Source organism: Cyprinodon variegatus, unplaced genomic scaffold (assembly GCF_000732505.1).
Source record: "Cyprinodon variegatus isolate N-32 unplaced genomic scaffold, C_variegatus-1.0 Scaffold4, whole genome shotgun sequence".
NCBI lineage: Eukaryota > Metazoa > Chordata > Actinopteri > Cyprinodontiformes > Cyprinodontidae > Cyprinodon > Cyprinodon variegatus.
The window spans coordinates 2,192,145-2,208,746 of NW_015150457.1; the positions used below are offsets into that span (position 1 = coordinate 2,192,145).

The 16,602-nt window shown below is 38.6% G+C and overlaps 1 protein-coding gene across 6 annotated transcripts in view; it reads right to left on the reverse strand.

The window, feature by feature from the left end:
* daam1 (dishevelled associated activator of morphogenesis 1) overlaps positions 1 to 16,602 on the reverse strand; it is a 67,725-nt gene that overhangs the window by 33,566 nt on the left and 17,557 nt on the right. For 2 of the 6 annotated variants that reach the window (XM_015372994.1, XM_015372953.1), the window contains exon 1: positions 10,105 to 10,490. The exons of 1 other annotated variant lie outside the window; for it this stretch is intronic. The gene's annotated coding sequence lies outside the window, so the exon portion shown is untranslated. Of the gene's footprint in view, positions 1 to 10,104; positions 10,491 to 16,602 lie in introns of those variants that run through there. 3 more of the 6 variants (XM_015372978.1, XM_015372970.1, XM_015372986.1) reach the window with 3 other exon arrangements.

A 16,602-nucleotide genomic window follows, 5' to 3' on the forward strand; every position in this document is an offset into this window, starting at 1 on the left:
TATTATTTTAGCCACAATGGTAATAACTGTTGCAAACACAAACACATGCTTGTGTTTAGTTTGTTATGACTAACAAAGAAATTAACAGGATGTTATATTAGAAACTTTATACATTGGTACACCTTTCCTTAGTTCTCCTAGGGCCAATAAACTCCACAGCAAAAATAATGTCTAAGGTTTGTAAGGACGATTAATGTGCTAATATAAACACTGTTCAAACTCTGCACTGCTGCAACCAGATGACCACATGTGGGATAAAGTACACAGCAGCAGTGTATTTATTTTGACACATCCTCCATGTTTCAGAATGAACTACCGGAGGTCTCAAGAGCAGCTGCTTGGCTTCACGCTCGCCATCTATTCTGGCGTGAAGGGAAGAAGATATTCAAAGCCCTCTCTGACCATATTAGTCCAAAACACCACCTATCTTTTCCATTAGCTAAAGCCAGTGGTAAGCTTTGTGTAAAAGTTGCGAGCCATATTAAGCCTTAGAAACCGGTACAAAGTAGGTTTAAACACAAAGGGACCATGTCACTGCAGAGGCTGTTTGTGTTGTCATTATTTAACCTGGAAGTCCTGTGTGTTCAGACGTTAGCTCTGGAGGTTGCCTGACAGTCAGCCAAAGTTTCCAACAAAAACAGGCTTCTTGAAATTGGAGGAAATTCTTCTAGTCAGGTGATTTTTATGAACCTGAAAAGAAACCCCTTCCACTGTCCCCTGCATACGCTGGGAGAGAATACGGATCACCAAAGAGATTTAGCTCATGCATATACAGCTAAGCTTTTTAAAATGACCCTTAGCTGTCCAAGCATTACAACTTAGCAGGACTAATAGTGTTTTCCAGGAGTGATCCTCATAGATAGGCATGTTTGAAATGTACAAAGTATGAAATTTGATGATGATGCCATGCAACAGCTGCATTTTCCATATAATCAAGAAAAATGTTGTTTATACCACCATAAATCAACTCCTGGACCCGGCTGCAGAAGAATGACCATACATTTCAGAGGCTCCTGCTTACAGAACAATTCTTGTACTCCTTAAATCACGCACAAGAACCCGCCTGCCTGTATTCAGACACTTCTCTGTTTGTTTGAGGCAGATTTCTGTCTTTGGATGGTTTGATTGTTTTCTTGACCATGTGGTTTGGCGGATGACCTGGCTCGAGTCCAGACTGTAAAGACAACCCTGGTGTTTGGGAAGTGAGCAAGAGCCTGTGCATGGTGCTTGCATGAGACCCCCTCCTATTAAAACTCTCAAAGCTGTCAGGTCTGCTGGAGGAAAAGCAGAACTTTAGATGAACATCTTAAGCTAAACATAGAGGCACTCACGTTATTGGACATGTGATGAAAAGAATGAGGAGCAAGAATTTAAAGATGGCCCAACAAATTTTATCCAGCTGTCTTTTTTTTTATATTTCACTCAGACGTATTCTACAGACAAATGAATGTTGATCTTGAGGGCATGGGGCTTTTGCTATTAAAGTGGTTGGATTTATCTAATACCAATTCGTAGTAAATGACATAAAAAGCCAAAAAACCAGGCACTACAAATAACTATAACAAGCTGCATTAATTGTATTCATAATAAGAAAAAAACTGCACAGTTATGTCACTCCCAGAAAAAAAAAACATAAGGTTAATTTATCTATAATTTAAAAATAGTTAAAGGTCATTTTAGGGCTGATGACTCTTTGTGAGCAAGTTGGATCAGGAATTCAGCCTTGGAAAGAGAACACAGTGGACAGCTATATATTGGAAACAGATGTGTGAAATACCTTCTTCTACACCAGCTGGCATCTCTCAGCACTTTCTAACTGATTAGATTTATTTCATTGTTTTCCCAAAATATACATCAACTAAAATCTTTCAAAATTGTATCTCACATTATATATTATCAGATACATATGGTGTAATTTTTGCCCCACCAAACTGAGAGCGCAATTCCTCAGGAAATTAAAAACTTGATTCTTTATGCAAGTATATTTAAATATACATGAATATAGAAAATTTAAGTGTTGATTTCATTAAAGTAAAATACTGCCGTTCTGTTTGTAATCCCTGTCACTGTGCAGTAATTTGAGTATTTGCAAGAATTGATAGGATAAAAAATCCCCATCTTTGATTGGTTGGTGGTTTGGTTTATCCGCATACAGTGTTAAACATTCTACGTTCAGACTGCAATGCTGGAAACAGCAAAAAAGCTTCTGCTGCTTAATTTTTGATGCATGTTCAGATTAATGTCAGACACTAGGGCTAGGTATTTTCACCAATGTCCTGAATCGATTCGATTTTGATTCATACAGCTCTAAATCGATTAATTTCGATTCGACCTGTTTTTACAATAATGAAAGTGGTTCAACTGTGTTTCAAAATACTCGTATTTTATTTTTTTCCTGTCACATTAAACGCAGTTTAAACATGAGATGTGAACAAAACTGTCTCAAAAGTGCAAACTTGTTTGTGAAAAGTGAAGCCTCAATCGAGCGAGCAGACGTGAAACAGCAGACATGCATGAGCTGCATTATCTTCAATGCACAAACCATACTTGCAGCGTTGTCTGTAACAACTACAGGGCGTTTTCTGATCAGCCCCCATTTGTTAATGCCTTCAGTCAACCTATTGGGTATATTTGAAGCTGTCTGGCTTGAAGTCATCTTGGTGCAACTTTCCTGCTTATTTGAATGTGAACATCACGCGGGTCACTATAAAATGAATCAATCTCATTCCCTAGACATCGATTTCGCAAAAAAGTAAAGAAATGGATTCAAAATGGATTAAATCGATTTTTTTACCCAGCCCTATCAGACACGTGTCAAGAGCAGTTTTGACGCCCCTGAAGCACGTCTAGTAAGGTGTGTCCAGATGCGTCTGATCATTCTGCTTCTTCTGTGTTCAATGGCAAAGAGCGGCTTTGCTATTATTGCTGTTATAGGTGGGTAAAAATTAGTTTTCATATATTTTTAAGTGAGAAAGTCCACCTGAAAACTTAATCTGTGCAGTTAGTTCACCAAGATTACGATTCTGCCTTCAAATATTATTTTGCTGTTGGAGCCCTCAGACTCCGTACAACAGCGGTGCACTGTCAGTGGGAAACCCGGCCAACAGCAGCCTCTGGCCCTGTCGCCTCTTTGGAGTTTTCCACTAATGTCTGTGGCGGCTGGAAGGCGTTTTTCATGTAGGTAATCCAAACTGCAGGCGCCAGAATAATAAAATCCAACATATTTTGCTGGCAGGTTTCGACATTTTAAGTTGATATAGGCATTAATAAACTGTTTAAGAGGAGTGATCCTAGCGATCTGTATTAGCAGTGCTGTGTCTGTCTCCCTGCCAGCTCCCAGATCAGCTTCTCTGGTTGGTTGATGTGGTGCGTCGAGCAGCAAAAGTTAAATTTTGGACAGACAAGCACTGAGCGGATGCTTTGAACAAATCGATGATTTCAGATTTTATGCACCATCTAAAAACATTAAGTTCCTTTAAATCAAGGCAGAGGACCCACCTATTTAGAGCTGCCTCTGATTAGTAGTCCACAAATAAATCCAGCTAAAAAAACAAATAATCTTATTTCACATTGACCATCTCCCTATGATTATCATATGGATGATGATTTTATTATTTTGTTTGACAAGTCTGATGATTTGATGATTTGCTGTATACTTGATTGACGTTTTGAATGATTCTGCTGCGCATTTGTTCTGATGTTTTTATGATAAAAAGCCCCTTGAATTGCCTTGCTACTGAAATGTGTTATTCAAATATATTTGGACTTAGAGAACTTCTTTAGAGGTATTACACAGAGGTGCAATAATAAAAATCAAACAAACAAAAAAAACGTCTTTTTGCAGTTGGTTAATGCTCAATACGTAGTTGATACTGCAAGAAGAATAGTCAATGATCAATGAGGTAATTAAAGAGGCTTTAGAGATGCAAATATTCAAGAATTTTCCAGATCCTACTTTCTAGAAATACACATTTTTAATATTATTTCAAAGATACAAAATACTACTGTGGTAATCTGAAAATTATTACTACAGAGTAAACATTAAACACACAACAGAAGCTGGAGCGAGGGAAGGCAAGTAGTAAAGAGTAAAAATGAGGTACAGACAATCTAACCTCAGACGATGAATTTGATACTCTATACAAATAAAATAAATTATTTTAAATAACACTTATAAGAACTAGAAGAATGCTAAAATCAATTTAAAGACTTCTGGTGAATGTGTCGAAACTCTGGAACTTGAGAAAGAGTATGACTGGACAGACAATGGAGGCTAAAATGAGGACAGATAAAATTCACTGCTGTATCCGTTTTGTTATGGAGCATGCATGGTTCAATGTTGATATTTGCCTTTGGGGAATTTCAGAGACAAGGTTAGTAAGGTTAAATAGAGGGAAACATAGGTAAACTGCTCTCTTAATAATGCTAAAAATGCTAATTGCAGCAATTGCTTAAGACAGCATGAGGTTGCTTCTGCTAATAATATTTGCCGACTCTTTATGGCAGGAAAGGTGGGAAAATATATCTTCATTTCTGTTTTCAGTTGTTTTGTACCTTTTGTTTTTATAGAAACCACAATATGCTAAAATGTGACTAAGCAAGCTTTACTAAAATGGGAAATTAAACAGACTGTTGGTGGCATCCCTGTAGTGTTAAGCCATCCACCCCCAATCTCAGATTATAGTTTATAGTTTATAGGGTATCACTGAATATTGCATTTTGTTTTGAAAAGAGATAAAGATTGGATGATACCACCATAGCCCTACAAAATGATCCTCTCTATAACCCCATATTTTTTCAAAGCATCTAAATAAACTCAGTAAGATTTTACAGTAAAATGCGGGTTACAGACGGATCAGGAAGATATATTGATCTTTAAATATTAACTTTGTCTGTTTTCAGATGTTGGATGAATCATAAAAGTATTTTTTATCATATAAGCAGAAGCATATTAACAGAGTGCAAAAACAACAATAGACATACAGCTGAACGTCACCCCCTAATGTATTTTAAACCCGAAAAGTGTTTCTGTGTATTTCACAGGTTATCAAACGGGAAATCATGTCATGTTAAATTTAAATGATTTTTTATTTTTAATGTCAAAGTGATACATGCTTCATATGCACAGTCTGATCGCATACAAAGCCTTTAGTCCACCAATTAGGTAATGGTGAAATGGGAACCTCATGTATTAAAAGAGACAGACCTGGACAGTCTGGGACATTAAAGCCACCCAAGCTTGAAGGTTAGCAGATTAAAACAAATCACATCTCTCTGAGAGCTGAGAGTTGGCAGGATGATTTGATCAACAGCGTTAAAGCAGCAGAGCAGTTTGGCTCCGACAGCAAGGTGCTACTGTGTATTTTGAATGATACTGTGTGCTGAAATGTGGCTGTGGTATAGCCTCTGGAGCATTGATGTCACATGGCTGAGGGAGCTGAGGGGGCTCTCAGATTACAGGATTAACATAAAGGGATGCAGTATGGGTTAAGAAGGGGGAAACCAGCACAGGAGCAGACAAAGGAAGCATTTCTTCTAATATATTTTGCCTGATTAACACAAGGCTAGAGAAGTTCCACTCATTCAGGATCCTGAAGTGTTATAAATTTGGTCTGAACACAGAACCTGAATGCAAAGCTTTTCTGCTTTTCTGCACCATGCTTGTTTTGAGTACAGTTTTGTCTGAGGAAAGTTCAACTGTCGACAAGTCATTCAGGCCCTATAATAAGACTTAATATAATACATTAAAGTCTGAATGAAATAAGAGATGATTTTGCACTCAGTCTCCATTAAAAGACAAGGTAGTGTCTACCCTTTTTAAAAATAGTAAATTGTATTACCCCTCTTACATAAGGGTAATCTAATTTCTGTCCCATCTTTCCTCATTACGGAAACCTCGTGATCTTTACACATCTCCTCTGCACACAGAAACATGATCACAGGTTAGATTAGTTCTGCTTTAGTCAAACCTGTTTCCAGCAGCAGGAGGTAAAAACTTTAAAACATCCAAAACAGGATAAGGTGGGAGATAAAGAAGCAAACTCACCTACTCAAAAAGCTTGATGGTGATGTTATAAATTAATGCTTTAATGTAACAAACACTTAAATAAATCAGAGCTGTTGGTTCATAGCAGAAAGCCGAACTATGCCATCAAAAGACGAAGACTGAACAACTCTCTTTATTTGCAGATCATTCAGCTGTTGTTTTGGAAGTAGTGAACTTCACCTTTTTTCCCCATGAGAAGTGATAAAGTGATAGTTTCCCCTTTTAGATTATAAATAAAATGTTCATAATATCGTTTTACATTTTGCTCCAGATACAAGTAGCGCAAACGACTATTGAAAAAAATATGCATGGGGGTGCAAACTGAAGGGAGGATAGAAATTAGAAAGCAGGTTAAAAGGTTGTTGCTTTTTTTTTTTTTAAAGACAAGGCAGACAAACTAGTTCTGCAGAGAGAATCTCCAATTCCCACCCATCTGCCCCCACCACCACAACCAATGTTAGCATTCTTCCACAGGTCAAACCTTCAAGCAGAGGTTAGATTTGGGGCATAGAAGGAAAGTACTTGAAAAAGAGTTCTTAACTTTGTTATCTGGGTGCTATTTTAAGTCTAAGTTTGACATAATAAAAAAAAAAAAACAACGGTTTATTTATAGAGACGCAAACAAAACAACGTGCTATGAACCAATAGACATTGCTTTAATTTCTCAAATGAGAATCTGTAGAATTTTTCTTTTTTTTTTTTTAACTGCACGTATTTCTATTCCAATTAAGGTCTCCAGATAAACCAGTACCTTCACCACTCTGATTGTACAGCCCTCTTTTGCTACTTTTCACACAATGTAATCATGTATGACATTTCATAAGGTTATTCCTTATAGGGAGGCAATTTCTCTTTACAATTTTTTTCTACAATTTTAAGTTGTGGGTCCTGATTTGCTCTTGCTTTCTACTGATTTTCCATAGGTTTTAGGCCATTTGTGCCGACTAAATCACATCTCTGGGAATTTAGTGTATTGGATCATTATCTGTTAAAAGTGGGCATGGGGTTTTAAGTTTCCTGGTCGATTCAATTCAATTCAGTTTATTTATAAAGTGCCAATTCACAACACATGTCATCTCAAGGCACTTTAAGGTTCACAGTGTAGATGGCACAAAATTTGTATTTAAGAGATGCTGGTATTTTAAAGAGTCCAGATGCTATTGATTTTTATACGGTTACTGAGTCTTTAAATGGCAGTGCTCTCCCACATATTTACTATAAGATGCACTTCAAACATACCTGCAGTGTGTGTTGCTGGGAAGCTCAATCTCATGAGGAATGCACGAATTTGAAAATCTGGGCCGATATATCAATATCCGATGCTAACATTCTCATTATGGCCGTTAACCGATATATATTTTTCTACCCTTTAAACACTGTGGTGTGTCTGAACATCCGCCCTAACCCCTTAATCAATATATAGAGCTGGGACTATATATTGGACTTTATAGTTCTCTCTGCTAACTGAAGCCGGGCATACACTTTGTGATATTTTTCATTGTTGCACACAGCAACAGTCTAAACTGTACGACGAAACCAAAGGGTTTAAAAGTTCACAGCACAAAATGTATGCTCTCACACTGCGGCCCGACGTTCTGATGCGAACTTGATTTCAAACATGTTCTTGCACGACTGGAGAATGGGCCTGAAAAGAGCAAAAAATCCTACCATGTATGCCCTGCTTGACCGTTCTGACAAATTATTCCTACTTTTTGTTCCTGGTTGGTCACATGACTTCAGCTCCCCGCACTGTGCTTGCACCATCTTTGTCCAATCTCGCCCCCTAAACAAATCCCATGAATGCTCTCCTTGCAAAGCATTCTGGGATATATCTGCTCCTCTAGTGACCATGGATGCATACTACTTTTCAAGATGCATTGTAGGAAGTTTTGAATCCACTACTTTCTCATCCACTAGACATTCGGACACTCATAAAATGGCATATATGGTTCTCTAGGTAGGAGTTAGGGCAGATGTTCGTACACACCCCATGACAAACCAACTAGAAAGCTGACATTGCCTTTCTGCTAAACACCCATAATCCCAAGCTGCATCACAATTACTGTCACACGACCAAACAAAACAGCCATTGCATTGAAATAAACATTGATCCAGTGTTACTGATCGCAATGATATCGATAAACTTAAAAATGTCTACTTGAGTAGTGTTTATCAAGCTCCATATAATTGCATTTATGATAGCAGGGCAAATGGCGTCGATAAAAACTTGTGGTAATGATGACTTGGAGACTATAAGACGAAGCTATTTCCTTCAATTTTTCTAATTTATCCCTCCATATAGGATTCTTACCGTCACTGAGGTCAGAAGATATGTCTCTGCTTCCAGTTACTGGACAGCAGTTAAAATAAATAGAACCTCGTATGGTATGATGACTGTAGCTAAGGGAAGCAGTAAGTTCATAAAAACAGGTATGCTTCACAAATCATACATTAAAACTGCTTGAGTCAAGATAATTCTATACAAACTGTCTGGTGGCAAGTGCTTATTTAATTAAGACACTTCAGTAAAATAAGGGTTGGATTTCTTGAAATTTTCCAGATAACATGAAGCTGCAATAAAAGATGTATTCATTTGAAGGCTTTTTTCTTTTTTTTATGGTGCCAATAAATGTGGGTGGAACAGTGTAATATATCTCCTAGGTGTCCAGCGATGATGCATAATATTTGGTAAGAGTGTCCCTTTTTTTATGAGAGAAAAATGGATTTGTAGTAAAGAAGGAAGTAATGAAAAGCAACAAAGTACAGGAAAGATCAAAACTGACCATAAAAAAAAAAATCATTTGATGAGCTAAGATATGAATAACAGAATTTGATGGACTGAGATAAGTAAACCATCAACAGCTAACATCTCTATCTTGTTCTGCGGTAGGAAAGGTAAACACTGCTGTGTGCACAGCTGCTCACGGTCAAACAATACTCACCAATCTATTCCTCATAAATAAAATAAAAAATGCAACTCAACAGATCATCAATACAATATTATAAGGAGTATTGTAATATTTCCTAAGATAACCCCAGAAGCAGGATGAGCTTAAAAAAAATCTCTGCCTCCCCTCAGTTGCTATGGTAACCACAGCAGAGGGGGACTGGTGCAAGCTGGGTGGGTGATTTAATGTAAGCCCCTTTCCAATGCACATTACCCTCCTTTTTAATCTCTTTTGGATGCTTATAGAGGAAGAAAATAGGATTGTCTCTCTAATTCAGGAGACAAAAACAAGTAACAGAACCATTAAGGATTACAGTGTAAAAACCCAGCTTCATCACTACAAGGCACGGCACAATCCGACTGAATTACAAAGAGTAGCTGTCAGTTCCTTTGTGATGCATGTGATGTGGAGTACACACAGCCTCCTGGGAGCAAACCGGAGGAGAGTGGGCAGGGGCAGGAAATGAGAGAGGAGGACGAGTGGACCTGTCTCAGCTCAAGGTGACTTTCTCTCTCTCATTGACCTGATTATTTCTACTCCACCCCCCTCCAATCATGGAAAAAAAAAAAAAGTATGCCACCCTCCCTCTCATCCACACTCACTTTACACTGATAATGGGAGAGAATTCTGCTAGGAGGAAGCTGTCTGTACGAGAGAGTGCATACTTTTACCACCGCCTCACCCCATCACCAGAGCAGCCTTGTCATTACGGGGCATTCCCTGCATGCACGGCACAACTCTCCCACCGAGAAATCTGCCCGGGGCTCAAACGGGAGAGCCGTGTCATCCTCCCCCCTCTGTCCAGTTACTACGGCAACACCGCTCCCTGCAGCAGCACCTCTCAATTAGACAGACATGACACAATCACCTACGTATTGGTGAGAGGAATCCAGCTGACGCTCTGGTGGGGGAGAGATAAATCAAACCAGCAGTCACAACTCCGCTAAGAGACCCTTGCCGACTGATAGCCTCTAACTATCTTCTGGTCACATGCAGTCCATGCTCACATTCCATTCAGCAGATAGCCGGCTTCAGCTCCAGCTCTCTTCGCTTTCCTTGTGTTCATTTGATTATAGGGTATAAGAGACAGATTTATAAGGCTCGTCTTACCCTGTCCTGCAGAGAGCTTGCCTCTGCTTCTCTGGGCATTCCCTTTATATCCTGTGCTCACTGCAGCATCCAGCTCTCTGCAGGGTTGACATAAATAAAACGTGTACACTGCACACAGAAGAGCATTTCCTTTCAAAACGTGTGTAATCCATGTAGGTTTTAAGTCATCTGTTTGTAGGCAATAAGCACCTTTCCAGAAGTGGCCTAAAAAAACAGCCAAGAAGAAAATCCAAGTTATACGGGGGATGGCTTTCTGTGATATCTAGGGGGCAAGTAGGATAAACCGGCCCTAAAGAAAACCATTTGAGATCCTGCAAGACAGCCAGCTGGTCAGCGAGAACTTCTTGGGAGATCTTCTCCCTCCCCAGCCTCCTTCTCCGCTCCCTTTCTCTGCAGAATGCTTAGGGGGCAAAGGGGACAGGCACAGATGTTACTGACTTCAAGCCACACCCCTTTTCAACACTCCCAGTTTTAATAGGATGCAGCCGAGCAGTGGCCGCCGCCCAGCCCACTCCCTCCCTCCCTCCCCCACCTTTTAGACAGGACTGTGGGAAGCTTGTTTAGTGAAGTCTTGTTTGGAAAGCCGCAAAATCAGAACAGCACAAAGGTGTAAAAGCTGTAGTGGAAATGTGAATGTAACCGAGACACGAGCAGCAAAAATCTCTAATAAATAACAAAAGTTACTATTATTCTCTATCTTGATATTCCGATTCTTCAAAAACACGTTTATGATTTCCTGGGATCCCTTTTAAACATGGAGCACATGGTAGACTATTTTTATGTAAACAATTCCAGACACTCCTACATACTTTACAACACAAGCATTTCAGCTAATTGCTGACTAATAAAAATCCAGTATCCAACTGCAAGAAACTAAATTTCCACTCTGGCATGTCAATCCTTTTTTAAACATTTCTTCTTAAGTAGAATGTTTGGGTGAGTCTTTAGCACTAACTATTATCATTAATCATTAATCTCTGAAGAAGGTAAAAAGAAACTCAGACATGTCCTCATAAAGGAACAGCTGTGTTCTACCTGATTCAGGTCCTACATGTTTCCTGCCAGCTGTTGGCAAAAGTTATGTCATCCATTATTCATTGACGTATTTGTTTTATCCTAAAGTTGAGTCAAACATTGCTGCAGGACACAAATGCAACAACACGTCACAAATTTGGAAACAACATAAACAACTCACTACATATCCTTGATTTAAAGAAGCGATTTTAATATCACACAATTCTGATATTAAGAGGAGCTTTTGGAGCAACTCTTACAGAAATTTTAAACACCATATGTGGACACCATTTGAGCGAGAAAAAAAAAAGACCTAATCAGCTCTTTTAAAATATTATTTCTACACCTTTATCTGTGATAATTATGTGAAGCAGTCACAATTTTTGCTCAATATTTTCATTCATTTGACTCAGACAAGCAGTAATTCCATCCAACTGTGATGGGAATTTTCAAGAAACTAAAAATAAAAAAAATTGTAGAAAAAAAAAATGCGAATTAGACATGTTTCCTTGCCTTAGAGGGCATTATTGAGGGGAATGCAAAGCATTATGTAGCCATACTTTGATGCTATGCTTTGATGTAGTGAACCGGAAATAGAAGTAACAAGCTAGCATAGATCAAAGATCAGTGGAACACAGAGGTTTTATACATGTGTAGTAATTGAGCCAGACTTTATTATGTTAGCTAGGATTAGTGATGGTTAACATCGGATAACAGTGATGGCTGCTGCTCTCTGAAACAGGGAAGGCTTAATGGTGTTAATTAAAACGAAACGTCATGTATTGCTTCAACAAATGTTGAAACACATAAAACACAACTGGTGAAAATAGCTGTTGTGAAGAACTCCGGATAATAAACTCCAGAAACCACAGAAAGAATTCGGGTAATAACGACTGCTTTTATCACTTTTCCCTCTCAACTCATGAGGAAAACCTCCTCACTGTCTGGCCACTCACAGCCAAAAATCCTTAAGTATCTTCTCCAGTCAGCATCGAGCAGACAGCTTCACCAACCGCCCGTGCCAAAGACCCCCTAAAAGGTTTAGCCTCACTGGAAGTGGTGTATTTTAAAGTCTTATCCAGAGAGTGCTCTACTTTCTCGCTGCTTTCCTGAATAGACCGATGCTCAAACCTCAACAGAATTTTCTCATAGAGACTGAACAAACCTGAGCGGTGGGGAGATTGCGTCCCCACCGCGGGCTCAACAGCTGATTAATGCGCAGCATTAATGGGGAGAGTGTTGGCCTATTGTTTAGTGCAAGGCGCTTGTGCTCTAAGAAGGTGCAAGTACCCGTTTCGATACCCACAGACTGCACTCTGTGTCCCTGAGCAAGACCCTTAACCCCACACTGCTCCCCGGGTGCCGCACAGTGGCAGCCCACTGCTCCCAAGGGGATGGGGTTAAATGCAGGGGTGAATTTATCTAGTGTGAGATTAATAGTTAAATTATTATTATTATATTAGTATACTCATGAAATCAGGCACATTTTAGCACATATTTTCACATATTCATATTTTACCAATATTTTAAAAAATTTGACAGGGGAGGGGTTTAGCCTTCCTAGTATTCAATGAGAAATTGCCACTGCTAGAGACATAAAGAGAAAAGAGTGATTCTACTGCTGCATGTGGCAGCCTGCCGAAAAAGCTGATTATTCTTGTGATGCAAAAATTTTCAACTTCAGAACTTATTAAAAAAAATATTTTTCTATCTCCTCTTTCTATATTACATTTATGCTTTTTTTTTTTTTGCAAAAATCAAAAATCACCTCAAATGATCGTCAAAACTTAGTGAGTTTATTCAAATGTTACCGTTTCCATCAACCACGCCTAATGCTACACTTAATAATGCACAAGGGGGAAAAAAAAGGTTGATGGAAACACAGATTTTTGCTCTATGTCTGAGCTAAAGGAGTTACAATTCCAGCTGCCACACTAGCTTCAATCAAAATCTTCCTGTGATTAAACAAACTTTAGGCAGACTGGGACTGTTCCCACAACAAACCTTTGAAAAGGGGAAAAACATTGAGAGCTTGCTTTAAAGGTATTTAAAAAAAAGACTAAGGGGGGGTAGATTGAGGGATGAAGAATGAAGGTTTTATATCTGCACCTAAACACCAAAGAAGCAACAGAAACCCCATGAAACAGACTTCCTTCATGCTTTTCTTTCCTCCAGTGGTGCATGTTGCCCCCAAAATGTTCTGTTGCAACTGCATCATATTTCTTTTTGGGTTCAGTCTAAAAATCTGTGTGAAAGCAGAACTGATCCCTCCATTAGACAAGCAGAATCAACGCACCGTTGTAGAGTTTAAGGGCCATCTTTGTTCACAGTATCATCTTTTGACAGCTACATTACTCAAGAAGAAAAGGGCGCAAGACTTCCAGATGCAGCCCTACTTTAATTCCACAGCCATCAGTATATAAGGTTTTCAGGTAACATAGTTGTTGCTAGACAAGGGCCTTCAATCATGTGCATCCTAGGGGCAAAGCTACGCCAAACCGGAGCAGAAGTTACTGTAGCTACTTGAACACTATCAGAATGAAAAGGTTTTCACTTACAATATTATTAAAAAGAGACATTCACCACTAGGATGAAAAACAAGCCAGCCATGGTGTGCTACAAAAATCCCCAACTAGGGTGCTGATCTCTTAGGTCTTCAAGCTACTGCAATCAAATTGGACTTTGCCATCATTGCTTTCTTAGCTGAATTGATGCCAGTTTATTTCTCCGTGTGTTGCATCATCATTCTACTGCAACTTTAACTTGCTTTATGTTCTTCTTTTAAATGCTTTTTTTTGTATTTTTATTTAATGAAGAAATACCAGATGACATACTGGATTAGTTGGCAAAGTTACTTTTCATGTTTCCAGATTGTTAAAAGTTCAATCTTATAACAGCTGCATTTCCTCACCACTTAGAGATGCCAGCTTGTAAAGCTGCCTTCATCTTCAAGCCTTCTGAAGCATTTCCAAGTCCCACATTGAATCTGGCTGATACTATTCATCATCCACTGAGAAACGCTGAAACTTTTCCTGTTTAAGTTTGGAGCTTTGAAACACAGACCCAGGTCTGTGTGAAACAGATTACCTCCACTATGCTGTTATAACAGACATCATTGGCGAGCTGTGCTAGTGCAGTCATGAATGGATAACAGTGGAAGCCGTACAGTCCTGGACAGCTGCCTCTGAAAAGAATGGCATGCAGCTGGAATAACAGACAGGACCTGTTCCCATGGAGGACTTCTGTTCTGGTGGGATGTTTCTCCTCTGTTAGTAAAGCGCCACCACTGATGTTTTGTTGACCTTATGCTCACCTGGTGGACCAGCAGATGGACACACACCGAGCATGATGACAGTTTTCACGACTGCTAATATTATCCTACACTTGTGCACTTTATTAATATGAGGTTAAAACAACAGAAGCATATCAGAGCAAACCAGCTGACATCATCAGTTTTATTCTTGATAGAAAAAATAAAGTCAAACATCAACAACTCTGAATATTTCCCACCCCAGTTTTTAAAGGGGGCAGCATATTATTTTACATCTTTTAGGAGCTGGAGAGAAAGCCATTTAGATTGATTGACATAAAACATTGTAACCTCCATGTTACAGCTTGAGGCATTAGTTAGATTTGTGGTAATGACTGAAGACGAGCCATTTGTTATTTGAAGAGATTCTAGAAAGGGGAGAAGCAGCTCAGGAGAGACAAAAACAGATCTTATCATTGCCTTTGGGGCGCCCCATGCCTTAGATAAATTAAATAAAATCAGAGCTTAAAGCTGCTGACGGATGAAAACTGCTTGAATTTCTACTCAAATGTGAGAAACTAATCCTTACCCTAGAAGAAACGTATTTATGATAGTTTAATTTTTTGAAAAAGTCTTACAGTATTTTTTTTTACAGTGATTAATGGTTTTCCTCATTGCTCCAACACATTTTCAAGTCAGAATTTCGAACAAAAACAAAACTAAAGGTTACACTCTCATTTTTTACCTATTTTAAAAAGAATAAATACAAAAGTTAACCGTGAACTCTCAGCAGGCTTGATATGTTATCTACCTGGATAGATGGTTCGATTAGAAGTATTTCTTACTAACCATAATTTCAATACTTGTCAAAAATTCTTACTAGACTTTTTCATAACATAGGAACCCCTAATGTTGGAGATGTGGTTCAAGTACAATGAAAATAAACATAACTAATGTTTATCTATTGCATATAAATTTGAACTAATTCTCCCAAATAAATCAATTTGAAATAAAGCTCCTCTATTTGCAAAGCCAGGGATGCATACTGTGAATGGTAAGAGCACTGGAGAGGATCCATTTGTGCAAGGGTGGGGCTGTATCTATAAATTCTAACCATGCAGCCCTTCCCTTGAAGGAGACCCCATCATTGACAAATTAAATACCAGCATTGGAGAGGGTCCCTCTGGTCTTTACCCACCCTTAGAAAGCATGTAATTACCCTGAATCAGGTCCATCCCAGAAGGCCCACACAGCGCCCTGCATACACTAAAGAGCATCCAAGCATGTGTACACAAGAAAAGGTAGTTCAACATCTGATAATGACACTTTATGGGCGAGACAGTCAGAAAAAAAATAAATAAATAAAACAGAGAGCAGGGCTGTGAGAGAAAACAACCAAGAAAGTAAATAAATATGTTTCAGAATGCATTCAGCTGACATGGCAAGATGTGTTAAGGAAATGATATTAATGGCAGGGAGGAGTGTTTTCAATTTAGACATCATGGCTAAAGTATCCATAATTATACTGTCACTGTTATTTCACGGAGCTTGTGTGGATATATTCTCCTAATGTAAAAAAGATGTGTTACAAAGTAAAAAGTAAAGTATAAAGTAAAAGTGAATATAAAGTCCAAAAGAACTTATATAGAAGTAGTTCTAATGCTTTTGTTGCTCTTGTCATAAACTAATACATGTCACTCTTTAAATTAATAGGAATTAAGAAACTATAACTACAAATACCATGGTCCTGTGCAGTTGTAATGGTTTGGCTGATTTTACTGGAAAGGTTGAAGCTTGAAACCAAAATATCACAGAAAAAATTGATTTTATATAACCAGATATGTATACATTAAGGAATATATCTAGCTGTTGGAATGGTGTCTGTATTTAAATTAGTGTCAAATCCATATTGGACATACATATTGAAGAAGTAACTTCCTGGCCTACATGTCAAACATGAGGATGTTTTACTACAGCAGGGAAAGGGAATTTGGACAGCGATAAAGGGGAATCCTGATGAGACTTGGATGTAGGCTTTTAGCTAGCAATGTGTACAGGCGTGCCTTTGGGATGTACGGCTTTGGTACGCCCTGATTTTTTTTTCTACCGAAATATGGTGGAATATCTAGTGTCCCTACATACAACTTTATTTACGGAACAAGCATGCTGCACTGTTTGCAAGCAGGTAAGAAACTCATTGAATGCCTGATAACTATAGGATTATTTTGAAGTTT